Raw genomic sequence first — 15,929 nt, forward strand, 5'->3', positions numbered from 1 at the left:
TTCCTTCCGCCACTTCCTTCCGCCACTTCCTTCCTTCCGCCACTTCCTTCCTTCCTCCCTCCCTTCCTTCCTTCTTCCTTCCTTCCTTCCGCCACTTCCTTCCGCCGCTTCCTTTTGCCACTTCCTTCCATCTGCCACTTCCTTCTTTCCGCCACTTCCACCACTTCCTTCCGCCACTTCTGCCACTTCCTTCCTGCCTTCCTCCTTCTATCCCTCCCTCCCTCCCTCCATTACTACCATCCCTCAAAGGAGATAACTGGAAAAACCCTAAAGAAAATTGTAAATTTTGGACAATTTGAAAAATTGAGCATTATTGGTACAAGAAGAAAAGAAAAAAATCAAGGCAGTAGTTTATTCACAGAAATTTGTATTCTGGTATTCACCAGAGAGGGTATGATAAAGGGAAGCTTGCTCAATAGTCCTTCTTCTTTTTTCCAACAGCAAAAATGAGGCAAAAATAAGCACATAAAGAAATCTGTGTGATTTAGCCTCGTGTTCCCTTAAGGAGTCTAAGATTAGAAGGCAGATAAACAGTAAAATAGGACAAGATCATATCTCAAATTATCTCTTGCCTTTCGAATAATGTTTCTACTTATTTTCTCACTTTTATAACCAATTTTATCTTTGTTATTATCCCTGTCTTCTCATATTTCTTACGAACTGGGAAAATCACCAGTGAATTAATAAAAGCAAAGGAAAAGTTTCCAAGTAGGAAACGGTCATGCAATTTAAATCCTAAGGTAGTGGGTTGCAGAATCACTGATAATCACAGATTTTGTTAGAACAATTTATTCTACATTATCTCCCTAAAGGATTACCTAAACTATCATTCAGGTTTATATGTAATATTGAGGCTATATTAGAGACTTAATGTACTCTTTTCAATAATAAACTTTTGATCAATCAAATTAAAGTTCCTCCCTTGTGTAGAGAATCCCTATAGCATACAAAGAGCAATTTAGACATCACTGGATTTTGATCCTCTCTTTACAAAATTTTTGCATTACTGTGCAGTACTTCTGAGTGATTGGAATCATCTGTGGGAGGAGAGGCAAGGTCAGGTTCCGGATTCACCACCATGGGAGAGAGTCTGGTTCACACCATGGCTTCAGCACATTCAGGGCTCCTAAAGAGTAGGCAGGGCATGGTGATGAGAATGTCAGAGCTGCTGGGAAAGGCGGGGTCACCTCTATGTTGGGAACACATCAGGGGCCTGGAGCAGTCGCTGCAGCTGAGACACTGAGAGCATGGTGTGAAAGCAGTGACACTGGTGTGCTGGAGTTGCACTGGCCTCCCAACTATTAAGGGTTGCATGAACTCCATTTTAATTATTTGAAATTGAAATTAATCAGGCAGAAATTAGCTAATTAGGATCACTGCTAGTAACTAATCCTGTGTTTAAAGACATGTGCCACTTAACTCAATGGTTTTGTTCCAGCTCAGGGTGGCTTTGAAGCAGTCAAAAAAAACAAGATTAAATCTTGCTGGCTGCCAGGTAATCTTACAAATATTAATTAAATAATCAATAGCTGTTTGTGCGTTAAATTACTGAATATCAAGTAAGATGATTTCTTAACAAATATCTTTTTGGACATGACCTTCTTTCAGTCACTAAGGCTTTTCATATTTTATTAATTTTTCTTCTCTGTAGGACATAATTTGACAGATCTTTACAATAAATTCAAGTCTCACTGACAAAATTCTGAGATAGACTTCAAAAAGCATTTTAAAAAGTTTATCAGTTTTTCAGAGCCCTCCAGTAAGATTCCTCCAGATGCAGACAGGATATGTTTTAATTTTTTTAAAATGCAATCCTAATGTAAAAAAACGATCTGTAAAGGAAGAAAAGAGTTTTTTGTCTCACCTTCAAGGAGAGTCATGGCAGAATTTTGATGTCTAAGAACTCTTTGGCAATTCAGCAAGAAGCACTAACTCATTTTAGGAAGATTTGCCTGTTACGAATTGCAGCTGGTTGCCAGCTTTTGATTGGACCAGATACTCTCCAGAGGTCTTTTGCAACTATAACGCTTCTGTGATTCTGTGATTTTGTGACCTTCAGGTGTAAGTAATGTGAGATGTCAATAAACTACATGTATAACTTGCCCTATTGCCAGATAATGCTGCAAGAGTAATTCATACTGTACCAGAATGGGAAATGTTTCCCAAGTCCTGCTGAGCAGCAGGATCCTTTTCTGGATAGGATGTTATTCCTCACAAACACAGTCCCTGGAAGGATCAACAAAGATGCATGAAGAGGCCAACTGTTAACACTCATTTTAAATCTTTATTGTTCATTGGAGCATGAAAGATCTAACAGGATGCAAATAATCATCCCTGCAGATAGGAATTGATCAGAAAATTCACAACTGGAGAAACTGCTGGTGGGAAATTATTGTACAATGTCATTGAAACCAAGTGAGTTGTGCTATAAATGAGCAAGAGAAGAAATACTGGACTTTTGTGAGAGCTAAATTACATTGCATGGTAGTTGTCAGCCTGTCAGTGAATGAGATTAAAGCAATTCCTATAGTATAGATCTGTCCAGAAACATAATCTAGGAGAAAATGCTTAGATGAAAACTATAAAAACTGCAGTTAGACTGTAAAATCTAATCAGCATTGATTGGTTGAAGGGTTAGGTTTTCTGCACTAAATTTTTTTTTTATTCTTTTTTTGTTAATAGGTCTTACAGTAGAATTTGAAAGGAGTAAAAACACAATCATTGATTTTTTTTTTTAATTCTAGGTCCTGTAAATATTTACAGAATTATGATTATTTTCTTTTTTTTTGTGTATAATTATTTCCTTTCAAGAACTTCTTGAGTGTCAGTATGCACACACACACTAAGCCTTTATAATCTTCATGATACTAATATTGTAAGATTTCTGATTTAATTAAATTTACAGGCCAACACTTTTGTCTTAAAATTATTCTTTTTTAGAAAGATTAATCACAATATTAAAATTTGACATTAATAAGGTTTCCTATACACATTGCTTTAACTGAATGATTTATACTCACCTGTGAAATGGATTTTTTTCTGCACAATAACACTGAGGTTCTAAAAGGCTTTCAGCAGTAGGAAAGCACTGCACTTTATGGAATTTAAAATCATTCTGAGTTTGTCTACTTTGTTATATTACATGATTGATCCTTTATACCAGTATTTTATGTGGAGGTTGAAAATTCAGTATACAAAAATCAGGAATTATCCCAAATTAACAATGGAACAATTAGACAGCTTCCCAGCAAAAGCCACTAACATAGATTTTTCATTGACTCCCAAGGTTTTAAAGGCCGGGTTTTTGCAAACAGGCCAACCAAATCTTGGGACATGGGAATAGGCTAATTGTCTTCACCATGGCTGTCACACGTTTAAACAAAAATAAATACATAAGTACTCTTTTGTGTTAGGAATGATAGCTGTACAGAGCTTTGGACAAATCTTTCCCTAGTCTCCTTCACTGAAGAAGGTATTTGTCAAAATGTCAAGGCAGTAAGTGAGGATTTAGGGGAGTTCCTCTCCACGAGGAGAGGATCCACACTAATTTTTGAGCTGTTCACTATTTTATCAATTTAAAATCTTACATTTAATAATGTTGACAAAGTCCTAAAAACATTTTTCATATGTAATTCAAATTAATAATTTATTCTACCCACATATAATAAAATAGGTGAAATGAAAGAATAATAATTATTGAGTGTCACCGGCCGGGGGCTATGTATGAACCACGAACGGGACGGGACTGCTGTGGAACGTGCCTTGAGCTGTTTTATTTTTCAGCATCAGTCTCATTACATGGTTATGACAATGGGAAGATGCTAGCAGCTCACATCCCAAGCAGCAGACCAAGAACTTAATGTTACAACTTACTTTATAACTTTTTTGACCAATCACACAAAGCAGAAGCATATTGACAGTGGTTCCATCCAACGACTATAAGCACACGTACCTTTGGTTAAAACAATGCTTGCTTATTTCGAATACAATGCCTGCTTGTAAGCCTTAAAACACAATGCACAGAGCTCCATTATTAAGCTTCAAACTTCCTAATATCTTGCTAGATAAACTTTTCTGCAGTTTAGGAAGTTATCCTAAGCAAGCATTCATAAATGGACCATTGTTCTACTCGTCCTTGCTTTTCTACTTTTTAAATATTTTTTCTGCTGACCTATCTCATGGCTACTGCTAAGCTCTAATCACTGTTCTGCTGTCTCTGAGGCCTGCCTTTTGCAGCTTTCCCAAAACCCTCTGATTTTGTGGATTCCCACAATTGAGATCCCCTGTAACTTTCTCCCTGAAGTCCTTCAATCAGTCCAGTTAAAAATATAACAGAAAATGCTCGTTCTATAGATTTTTTTAAGAATAAATGATGAGGCAATCTGCTAGAAGCAGGGAAATAATTTTCTGCCAATATTATTACTTTTCTGTATGCATTTTCAATTTACTATATTGCTGCTGTTTCAACACTGAGCCATACATGGAGAGACAGAAAAATCTGAGGGAGTCTGACTTTTCATCCACACATTGTTATTAATATGGATTATAGTGCAGTTTCCAAATTTGGGAGAAATTCTAATGAAATACTTAGGCCCTTTACTGACATGAAAAATTTAAAATTGAGAAGTTCATTTATTTAAAATTATTAGAAATGGAGAGACACTTGAAAGCAACAGACACAGTGAAGATGAGAAATTCTCAGAAATACTCTTTTAATGTGGTTTTCTAGCCTTTTTACAAGCATTCACAAGAAGGTCTTACAACTGAGAAGAAATGTTCAAAACCATTTGCAATCATCACAAAGCAGAAAAGTGAGCACTCAAACCAGGTGACATGCCTTTTTCTACTTGGGAGCAGACTCTCCAACTAGAATAGTCAGACACTAACTAAACATTTATAATATGCCTGAGTACTAGCATCAGGAGATCAAAATTTATCTCCACCACAACTTGATATTTTCAAAGTATTTTTATAAACCCTATTACCAAAAGACTTTTCCAACAGAGATGAAAACAACGACTGCCAAATAATAATTATAGATGCCAAATACTGTAAAGTTGTTTACCCATTTTCCATTGTATCTCAACATTATCTTCCTTAGCAATTTATCAGAATAAATACCCTTCAACAGAAAAGCAGATATGGAGGGGAAAACAAAAACTTGCTGGGATTAGTCTGGGGTCCTTTTCTATTTGTAACAACCAAAAAAAAAAAAAAAAAAAACTTCCAGATATTTTGTGAGCTATTCCTCAGTACGAAAATTTAGTGGAGGACTTCAGATAAGAAGATATTGAGCCCCTGAAGTGCTCAGCAGTAGTTACTGTGAGTTTCTCAGCTGAGTTCTGCCCATACATTGTTAGCACTTCCTATATTGCTAAGGTAGTGTCAGACCTCACAATGTTCTTTGTCCTGAATTCCATCACCAGAAAACTATTTTAAGAGCAGGCTAACTGCTGAAGTGCTCTAGGGAGCAATGTAGTTCAGTTTTCTGGTTTGGCAGAAATTTTCATCCATTTCTCTCAATGTTTGTTAGCCACATGCAAACAGTCTGTCTCATGAAAGGAGAAGAACTTATGCTTATCTCACTCTTTTCATTTCTGTGGTAGTTCTTAGATATCCATGCCTGGCAAATTACCATTTGGATGTTTTTCACTTAGAAGAGCTACATAAAAGTAACATATCATATTCAGGAAACTATAATATTTGGGAATTTACTCAGATCCCATTTGGATTTAGAGCTAGATACAGATAATCAATTATATTCATTAAATTAGTCTGTTGATTTAAGTTTTCCTTTACATAAATCACAAAACATGGTGCTACTTACTAATTTTAATTTGGCAAATTTTCAGCAGCAATGCGAAATAGGTAATGTGAAGAAGAGGGCTGTACTACTTCTTTAACTTAATTGCATGATTTAGAAATATTCTTTCATTGGCACTACTAGATTCAAAGTGGTGCAAAGTTACTGCCACAGCAGATTAACAGCATTCTTAGTTGATGAGATCTACTAATCCCAGAATATTTTTTTTTTTTATCATTATGACTCCATTGGTGAGTGCTAGGTACACTAGTTTGGGGGTTTATGTATTCCATTGGCTAATTAAACAAAATTAGTGATAACTGAACTATGATTAATAAGTAATTAAAATTAGGAATATTAGTTCTTCCTCTGAAAAGTGAAGAAAAACTAACAATAGTGAAACAATAACCAGCCCTAAATAGATTTTTGACCCACAATTGGTCCTTGCCTGCTTCTATTATCTTCATTAGACCCCCCCCCACACACACACTTTAAATAACAGTGCAGTGCTATAAAGGAGCAAGGCATACAAGTTAAGAAAGTGCTCATGAATGACAAAAGTATAGTTATTTTTAAAATGCCATATAAAAAAGAATACATAAAAAATTGGCAGGACATGATTGTTAGTCTAAATAGAAAAAGAAATTGTGAGATAAAGGAAATACCCAACAGAGATGAAAAATTTCTGAAGGAAAGAAAGAGCAAAGAATCATTCCACTCAGATTTGAAGACATCAGGGAAATGTGTGAGATATTAGCTTGTTAGATACAAAGGCTGTAGAAAGGACAAACAATGGTAGGAAGAATGAAAATCTCTCTCAAGAAAGAAATGAGTAATTCACCCACCAGACTGAACCCTGGTTGCTGGTATTCCTCAGAGCCCTATTCCTGGAAAAATAATGTTTGCTGTTCACAATAATTTCTTAGCTAAAACTTGATTCCACAACTTTGCTTAAGCATTTTTCATCAGTTTCTTAACATCTCCCAGTCTCAGCCACCTTTTATTTGAATAAGTAGTCAACATGATCCATATAGTATGTTAGAATCCTGAAAGCATTTTATGTACACAATAAAATACGTATTTCAATAGAATAATGAAAAGAAATTAGGATTGGAGAAACTAGAGGGAAAGATCATTGACTTTGATTCTAATACCTTCTAAACAAGTACTGGCATTAAACTAAATTAAATCCTTGACTATTCCAGCAGCTGTTTTTATAACAATTTGATACTGCAGTAACATGGAGAGTCATGACAACTTGTGAGCCATATTGAAAGGTCAGACCTTGTTTTCTCAAAGTTCAAGAATAAAAAATGCATATGTAGAAATGTGATATCTTTTAGGTACAGATGATGGTTCTTCACCAAGCTCATGGCTGCTCAAAATTCAAGCAGCTCGACAGTCTTAAGTCCCAATTATCAAAGGGAGCATATAATTCCAGTAGAGTAATGAAACTTCAGGCAGTATGGATCTTTTTACAAGGGTAATATCCATACTGCCTGAAATGGGGCTTGCTTGGGGATGCATCTGAAACCATGGAACTCTTGCTCCTGACAGCAAGTCAATCACAAAATATGAAGTACAATGTGTTCTGTGTTCCCCACGGCAAACACAGATCAGTGTGAGCACTTTGCTTGTTCTCTGCTCCTTCTCCTCATCATCCCCCAAATAACAGAAAAATTAAAAAGAAAGCCACATCTGGTATGAAAACACAAAAGAATAAGAATGTATGCATGGAGAAGTGTTTTAATCTTCCATTTATCTTGAAAAATTAAAAATACTAAAGGGGCATGTATGAAGGAGGGATGATACCTACAAATGCTCTCAAATGTGTCTCTTTCAAGCATGATTATTATGAGTTCATTAGTGTCACAAATAGATTCTACAAGAAATTATTTTTTCTTACTGTTATTAAATTCAGAATTGGAAGCCATTTGTTAAAGCATAAACAGAGAGTCAACATAGCAGAAATATAGCTGATAACCATCTTCATGTCCACACATAGTGCTTTGTAGGGTGAAAACACAAAATATGCAGTGGATCTGCTAGACTTCTAGAAAAGCCACAGTGTAAGAGACATTCAGGGTATGAACACAGCATCTAATGCTTATTTACTTATCCTATAATGAGAAAGTTCCCAAACAGATGGTGTGACCAAGCCTCAGGAGACTTCAGTGAGATGTCTGGAAACTGATGGGGCTTTTTCTAGCTGGAAATAGGAAAACTAAACAAACAGATATAAAACAACACTCCAAATTTAGTAGAATGGATGATTTTCTTCAATTCCATCTTGCATGCCAGATAAAAATACAGAGCATGACTTCAATTTTTAAATAGAAGAGTCATAAAAAAGTGTATTAATTTTTTTTCAGACATTTATAAAGTGAAAAATAAAATCTTTCTTTGTACATATGCATATACTGCATTTCTACTGTCTGTAATATCCTACTGTTTTCTAACCATGGGGAAAGCTGCAGCTTCATTAGAAGTAGAATTTCCCAGGATTTTTTAGAACTTGTGGATGTGTTTGCTTGCTGTGACTTATTCTGGTTTTACTTTTGTAAAGACACAAAATGAAAATATGCAACGATTGTACTTTAACTGCTCTGGCACTCAGCTTAAGCATAATCTTTTTCAGCATTCATAGATCACATATTTAATATAACAATCCACCTGTGGCCTTTCTATTCCTGTGCTTAGGAACAAAGATTTGCCCACTACTCCTTTTTAGTCCCCATATTTTAAAGTAATTTAAAGCTACTCTGAGTCACTTTCTACAATACATTAATCCCACTTGTACTTGTAGGCAAAGTTAACTTACATGTGTACACCTTTTAGTCCTGAGATTGTTCCTTCCTAAGCCATTTAGAGACAAAATGTAGTGCTGACATTTAAGTCTCATTTAACCTCTGTCTCAGTTATAAGGCTCTCACGGTGGTGTGACTGCCCATAATTTTTGTCTAACTGGAAATAAAACCTTATGGTTTCGTAGCTGATGAAAACACAGATGATGCCTCTGATAGGACTGTTATCAACCATAAACGTACACTTGTTTATCTGATTGTAGCTGCCCAGGGCTCCAGTGCAGGAAATGGCTTTGTCCTGAGGGGCCGAGTGATTTGAGAAAGGCAGACTATACTTTTAATTAGCCCTATTGATTCCTTACAGAAATAACTTTAAGGTTTGTTTTGTTACTGTTCAGAAGGGAGTAGAGCTACTCTCTGGAGTCCAGCTAACCTGTGGCAGCTTGACCTAAAGACTTTGATGTTTTGTTAATAGTAGTTAACTTCTCTAAAGAGTACACAGAGTTACAGAAAGCTTCTTGGAAAAATCCAAAAGACAAGACACAAGGTGCAGAGACCCACTGAGAGAGGAAAACCATACTAGGGATAGATATAGCAAAAGTTACCAGATGATTTATGAAGGGAAAAGGGCCTGATGAATCCCAGATTTTATGTAGAACAGAGAGAGAAATGGCAAAACAGAGGCTGAGTTATTTGATTCCGAGCTTCTCCACCTTCAAATACAAACCCACAACATGACTCTTTTTTTTTTCCCCCTCTGCACAAATACTCTGTCTGGTACAATGACCTATTCTGTCACAGTAAAAGGCTGATAGGTGATTACTTTCATATCCAAGCCTTTCGACTCTTAAGAAAGAACATTTCCATGTCCTTTCAATACATGGCTGCCTATTAACTGATTCATGGTGTATGTACACAGTCTTTCCACTGTTACAATTGAATCATTTTATTCAAAAGAGCAGAATTACACCCTTACTTTATGAAAGGCTTATTATTGCTTTTCACATTGGAAGGAAAGCAGAGTTATTCCATAATTCTTTGCTTTACTTTTTGCTTTTTCTCCCTTCCCTTCCCTTCCCTTCCCTTCCCTTCCCTTCCCTTCCCTTCCCTTCCCTTCCCTTCCCTTCCCTTCCCTTCCCTTCCCTTCCCTTCCCTTCCCTTCCCTTCCCTTCCCTTCCCTTCCCTTCCCTTCCCTTCCCTTCCCTTCCCTTCCCTTCCCTTCCCTTCCCTTCCCTTCCCTTCCCGAACCTTCCCTTCCCTTCCCTTCCCTTCCCTTCCCTTCCCTTCCCTTCCCTTCCCTTCCCTTCCCTTCCCGAACCTTCCCTTCCCTTCCCTTCCCTTCCCGAACCTTCCCTTCCCTTCCCTTCCCTTCCCTTCCCTTCCCTTCCCTTCCCTTCCCTTCCCTTCCCTTCCCTTCCCTTCCCTTCCCTTCCCTTCCCTTCCCTTCCCTTCCCTTCCCTTCCCTTCCCTTCCCTTCCCTTCCCTTCCCGAACCTTCCCTTCCCGAACCTTCCCTTCCCTTCCCGAACCTTCCCTTCCCGAACCTTCCCTTCCCGAACCTTCCCTTCCCGAACCTTCCCTTCCCTTCCCGAACCTTCCCTTCCCTTCCCTTCCCTTCCCTTCCCTTCCCTTCCCTTCCCTTCCCTTCCCTTCCCTTCCCTTCCCTTCCCTTCCCGAACCTTCCCTTCCCTTCCCTTCCCTTCCCTTCCCTTCCCTTCCCTTCCCTTCCCTTCCCTTCCCTTCCCTTCCCGAACCTTCCCTTCCCTTCCCTTCCCTTCCCTTCCCTTCCCTTCCCTTCCCTTCCCTTCCCTTCCCTTCCCTTCCCTTCCCTTCCCTTCCCTTCCCTTCCCTTCCCTTCCCTTCCCTTCCCTTCCCTTCCCGAACCTTCCCTTCCCTTCCCGAACCTTCCCTTCCCTTCCCTTCCCTTCCCTTCCCTTCCCTTCCCTTCCCTTCCCTTCCCTTCCCGAACCTTCCCGAACCTTCCCGAACCTTCCCTTCCCGAACCTTCCCGAACCTTCCCTTCCCTTCCCTTCCCTTCCGGAACCTTCCCTTCCCTTCCCGAACCTTCCCTTCCCGGAACCTTCCCTTCCCGGAACCTTCCCTTCCCTTCCCTTCCCTTCCCGGAACCTTCCCTTCCCGGAACCTTCCCTTCCCGGAACTTTCCCTTCCCTTCCCTTCCCGGAACCTTCCCTTCCCTTCCCTTCCCGGAACCTTCCCTTCCCTTCCCAGAACCTTCCCTTCCCTTCCCGGAACCTTCCCTTCCCTTCCTTTCCCAGAACCTTCCCTTCCCTTCCCGGAACCTTCCCTTCCCAGAACCTTCCCTTCCCGGAACCTTCCCTTCCCGGAACCTTCCCGGAACCTTCCCGGAACCTTCCCGGAACCTTCCCTTCCCGAAACCTTCCCTTCCCGGAACCTTCCCTTCCCGAAACCTTCCCGGAACCTTCCCTTCCTGGAACCTTCCCTTCCCTTCCTGGAACCTTCCCTTCCCTTCCCAGAACCTTCCCTTCCCTTCCCTTCCCGGAACCTTCCCTTCCCTTCCCGGAACCTTCCCTTCCCTTCCCAGAACCTTCCCTTCCCGGAACCTTCCCTTCCCGGAACCTTCCCGGAACCTTCCCGGAACCTTCCCTTCCCGGAACCTTCCCTTCCCGAAACCTTCCCGAAACCTTCCCGAAACCTTCCCTTCCCTTGATATGACCTTGCTTCCAAATCTTTTTTTCTTTTGACATTAGTTTTGTCAGCTTTTCCCTCTGGAGCTAAATATTCTCTCTCAAAAGATGGGAAAGACATGGAACACTCTATTTTCCTAAATACCGAAGCATTATTATATTTTTGTTCAAATATAGCTGTTTTTTTTTAAAGAAAATCTCAGCGCCAGAAGATTTTGAAAAAAGTGCAAACATCTTAGGGGGAGTAAGTAAAAATGCTCTAGTGATAAAGTTTCTGTCACCATCTTTCTACAGTGGTTTCAAATCCTTTGTAAAATCCAATCTGAACATGTATTTAGTGACTCTAATTATCATAATATGTCAGCATATGTATCTTTTGTAGAAAGGATAAAAAAAAAATTGGTGGGATTTCACAAGGAGAGGTCATGACTCTGGTACTCTGACTCTCTCCAGCTTTAGATTATAGCAGACCACTTTTATCTCTAAAGGTGAAATATTCTATTGCATGCACATTATTTTCATGTAAATCTTGCATTTCTGCACTAATAAGATGTTTGTCAAGAAAAGGGCAGTTGCAAATAAGTCAGTATAAGTTGTGCATTAACAATTTAGAACTTAACATTCTGTATTTATGTATAAGCATTTGCAAACTCAGTTATCAGATTTTAAGCACGCGTTTTGTTATTTCATCAAAAGCTCTGAGATTCTGGAATGGATTGACCTGGACTGGATGCCAGGTGTCCACCAAACTGCTCTATCTAGTTTCCTCCTTATCAAGAAAGGATGGGAAATATGATAAAATGCTTGTGGGTTGAGAAAAGGACAGGGAATTCACTCACCAATTTCTATCATGGGTTAAACAGACTTGGCTTGGGGATATAAATTTAATTTATTGCCAATCAAAAGTCAGAGTAGGTTGACAACAAATAAAAACAGATCCTGCACACACTTTTGCCATACCTTTCACTTCTTCCCAGGCTCAACTTCACCCTAGCATGGGGTCCTTCCACCGGGGGTAGTCCTTCAGGCACAGATGGGATCCCTGTGGGATCACAGGTCCAACTGGCAAACCCGCTCCAGTGTGGGTCCATATCTCCGTGGTATCACAGGTCCTGCCATGAGCCTGCCTCCAGCACAGGCTTCCAATGGGGACACAGCCTCCTCTGAGCAGCCACCAAAATAACTTGAGTTGAAAGAAACACCTTGGTTTGTAGGTTAATGACAATACCATATTGTTATTTGGATAAACAATACTGCTGAAAAGTAAACAAGCCACTTGCCCTTCTTTACTGCAGCATGGTGCCTTTTGCCTCTTTACTACTCTCAAAAGTAGTAAAAATGTGGTTAAAATTTTCCTAACAGAGCATTATGTTGAAAGCCTTCTGTCACAGTTCCCCTCATTAGGGAACTAGGTAACACCATTGTCTAGTTGTTGAATATAAGCAAGTAAAATTATGACATGGAGACAAATTTCCAAAGAAAAGAAACAAAGACTATATGGAATTTTCAGCAGTGATGCTGTCTTGAAAAGAAGGAAGAAAACTGCTTGAGACAGGCACAGTCATTTACCCAGATTCTTCATCTGAATGGTCATAGTTTTGAGGAACTGTCTTTGCAGAAGGGAATTGTCCTGGGTTTTTTCAAAGTGAAAATTCACTATCATAAAATCTTGCTTGAATAAAGCTTATGTATATTTGTGTGCTTCTCTTCTTTGTTTAACTTTTATGATCTGAACAAAATAGATCATTCAAAAGTAAAAAATCATGTGGGTTGTTTTTTTGTTGTTTTGGGTGTTTTTTGTTTGTTTCTCTGGTTTGGTTTTTGAGGGTTTTTTTTTTCTTTCTTGGGTTTTTATTTTTTTAAGATGAAATTGAAGATCTTCATTGCTACTGAAAGCACTGTTTTTGGGGGTCTGAAAGGAAGAAGGCATTGTGTCTCTAGGCCATAAAGGCCATTGAAATCTGATAATCAGATTTAATAGGTCTTAGGCAAGAAAGTCTGTTAATGCTTTATTTTCTGTGTTGATGGAGACAGTGGTTAAAAAATAATTATGAGACTTCAAGGAAGTTCTGTCAAAGTAATTGACACTTTGGTGTGCTTGATTCACACAGAAATTGTACAAATACAACACTAAACTCAAAATCAGCAGATACAGGTAGAATTTACTTTGCTCCACTGGAATATGGCTCTTTTAGTGAAACTGAACAAGGTTATTGTGGTGTTCCATAAGCTCTACATTTTCTCAGATTTCACTAAGAATCATTTGGACACTGCTAATAAATAATATACTTTTCCTTAATTCAGCATGTACTAGAACATACATTGCTTAGAGTAAAGCATGCTGTATAAGACTGGGACCTTATCTGGAGATTATTCCTTCCTGAAAACTGAAAAAAAAGGATGATGTATTTAAAAATGAAATATTATTCATAAAGCGATTGCATCTACAAATCTATGTAACGTTGTTTTTTGAATTAAAACCACCCTTGTTTGTTGTTTAAATGAAAAGTTAAAAATATTGTGACCTTTCATGGTAAGTTTGAGTTGGATGCACATGTTTATTGTGGGGGTTTGAACTACTTCTTTAAAGGTGAAAAACACCAACCTAACCTTTAAATTGGCAACCTTGGTGTTGATTTCAGGCTGAGAAAAGTTAGAATAAGAATATTTATTTTTCCAGGGTGGAATACCTTGCCAATGCAGTCATAATATGTGTGTTAATTTATTGCCCCTGAGAAATTCAGCTATTCTTTGTTTTTGTGCTCTTTATACAAAATTTCTTTGTTGCTGGCAAAATAAATGACAGAAATAGCTGTGATCTTTATAGTTTCTATTCATACTGTGTCAACAGATTAAAACTCCTATTGGGCTTTTAATGAGGGGAGAGCTTAGAAGAGACAGAGATCCTAAAGCTTATTTTCTGGTTTTCTATTAGCATTTCTCATGCATTAAAAAAATGAGACAGAGTGTTTTCTTGTCATGCTTCTCAGTTGAAAAGTATCCCACACAGTATTACCACTCAGGCCTTTTTGTCTAAGGAGCTTAGATCTTGCTTGTCCTCTCATTATCCCCCTGCAATTTCACATTTTATTTTTCATGCTTTAATTATCTGATGACAGCATTGTTAAGGCATAGGAATTCATAATATTATTCTTCTACTCATTATCTCTTTCTAAAGATACTGTTGTATATTGCGCCCTTCTTTAGGCAGTAGATTTAAAATACAACTATCTACCTGAAAATAGTCTTCTAATATACTGTTTAGATGTGCATTTAAGTAGATTAGACACCTAAAACCTGCTCACATCATTTATATCAGGTCTTCAGGATGCTTCAGAAATAATTTCAGTGCTATCTGAAATGATACAATACGGTGAAATATTACCAGCTTTCAGCATTCACGGCAGCTAAACTGAGAGATTTGGTGGAAAACAGTTCTATAATTGATATGTAAATGATGTTGGGTATCAATACATATACCAAGAATATAAATATAGATTTTTTTTTTTGTTAAAATTAATAGTGGTAGTTTAGGTCAGTTAAAAAACTCTCCTGCAAAGCAAAATAAACTGGTTTAGATTTAGATGTTTTTATCCACTTCCATGAGTTTTTAACATTTTTACATTAGAATTTTAAATAATCCTCAACAAAATTGTCTTCTGATAAACAGAATCACAGAATTTTTAGGATTGGAAGGGACCTCTAGAGATCATCTAGTCCTCCCCTCCTGCCAAGTTAGTGTCTCCTAGAGCATTTATGCAGGAATATTTCCAGATGAGTTTTGACTATCTCCAAAGACAGAGACTCCATGACCTCCCTGGTAACCTGTGCCATTGCTCTGCCACTCTCAACATAAAGAAGTTCTTCCTCATGTTGATTTGGAAGTCCTTTTGTTTTAGTTTATGGGCATTACTTCTCATCCTATTGATGGGCACCATTGAAAAGAGTCTGGAACCATCCTCTTGATGCCCAGCTTTGAGATGTTTATATGTGTTGATGAGATCCCCTCTGAGACCCCAGATCATCTCTGTGGCCTCTGCTGTACCCTCTCCAGTAGCTCCTTGTCTTTCTAGTGCTGAGGAGCCCAGAACTGGACACAGCACTCCAGATGTGCCCTGGCTAGGGAGGAGCAGGGCAGGAGGATCAGCTCCCTCAGCCTGCTGGCCACGCTCTCCCCAATGCACCCCAGAGTCCCACTGGCCCTCCTGGCCACAGTGGCACTGCTGGCTCCTGGCCAGCTCATCACCCAGCAGGACTCCCAGGTCCTTCTCTTCAGAGCTGCTCTCCAGCAGGTCAGCCCCCAGCCTGCACTGCTTCTTGGGTTGTTCCTCCCCAGGTGCAGGACCCTGCTCTTGCCCTTGTTGAACCTCGTTTGGTTTCTCTCCATCCAGCTCTCCAGCCTATCAAGGTCCCACTTAATGGCAGCAGAGCCGCCAGCTGTATCAGCCACTCCCCCAGTTTTGTATCATCATCATCATCATCAAACTTGCTGGGGGTGCATTCTCTCCACTCGTCTAGGTCATTGACAAACAAGCTGAATTAGGCCAGTCCCAGTATGGATCCCTGGGGAATGCCACTGACTGCAGGCCTCCAGCTGGGCTCTACTCCACTGATCAGGACCTCTGAGCTCTGCCATGCAGCCAGTTCTTGATTCACT

The sequence above is a fragment of the Haemorhous mexicanus genome, chromosome 1, assembly GCF_027477595.1.
Source record: "Haemorhous mexicanus isolate bHaeMex1 chromosome 1, bHaeMex1.pri, whole genome shotgun sequence".
NCBI lineage: Eukaryota > Metazoa > Chordata > Aves > Passeriformes > Fringillidae > Haemorhous > Haemorhous mexicanus.